The sequence below is a fragment of the Citrus clementina genome, unplaced genomic scaffold (assembly GCF_000493195.1).
Source record: "Citrus clementina cultivar Clemenules unplaced genomic scaffold, Citrus_clementina_v1.0 scaffold_9, whole genome shotgun sequence".
NCBI classification, from domain to species: Eukaryota; Viridiplantae; Streptophyta; class Magnoliopsida; order Sapindales; family Rutaceae; genus Citrus; species Citrus x clementina.
The window spans coordinates 23,021,464-23,022,312 of record NW_006261964.1 but is presented as its reverse complement, the minus strand read 5'-3'; the positions used below and the strand labels follow the sequence as shown (position 1 = coordinate 23,022,312).

At 31.2% G+C, this 849-nt stretch overlaps 1 non-coding gene across 1 annotated transcript; it reads left to right on the top strand.

Moving 5' to 3' along the window:
• The first annotated feature begins 533 nt into the window (after window positions 1-533).
• On the top strand, window positions 534-642 carry LOC112095478. Its single transcript, XR_002903849.1, has one exon. It is a non-coding gene; the product is annotated as a small nucleolar RNA R71 (small nucleolar RNA).
• Window positions 643-849: the final 207 nt, after the last annotated feature.

Below are 849 nucleotides of genomic sequence, written 5' to 3'. Positions count from 1 at the left end.
GTGCTTGTGAAGATTGTGCATTATTATTATTCCTCCAACTAAAATTTGGATGATTTCTCCAACCAGGATTATAAGTCTGTGAATATGGGTTTGGCTTGTTAAAAGTGTTGATGGCATTAGCTTGATCATACAAACATTCTTTAAGTGCAGGCAAAGTGGGACAATCTTGAGTAAAATGATCATTAGAACTACAAACATCACATGCAATTTCTTGAACAGATTTTACTTGATCACTTTTTTTATTTTCTAAATCTTCAACCTTCTTAACTAGGGATGCAAATTTTACTTATAAATTATGATCTTCCCTAAAGTTTTAGATTCCTCCACTAGATGGAGATGGTTGTGGTTTATTAGTCAATTCAAAAGTTTCAACAGTATCCCAATGTTGTGCATTTTCAGCTAATTGGTCAAGGTAATCTAGTGCACCTTCAGGATTTTTATCTTTAAATTCACCATTACACATCATTTATACAACTTGTCTACTTTGTGCTGTTAAACTCTCATAGAAATAAGTTACCAATCGCCAAGTTTCAAAACCATGGTGTGGACATATGTTAAGCAATTCTTTAAACCTATCCCAACATTGGTATAGTGTTTCTCCATTTTTTTGAGTGAAAGAAGTGATTTTCCTTTTAAAAGAATTTTTTCTATGAGATGGAAAGAATTTTTTTAAAAAATTGTTCTTGCATGTTATTCCAAGTTCTTGTTCATCCAGATCTAAGATTTTGTAGCCAAGTTTTAGCTTTGTCTTTTAATGAAAAAGAAAAAAAAAGCTTTAATCTAATTATGTTCATGCTACAATTTTGGTCTGTGTATGTATTACAAACTTCCTCAAAATCTCTTAGATGC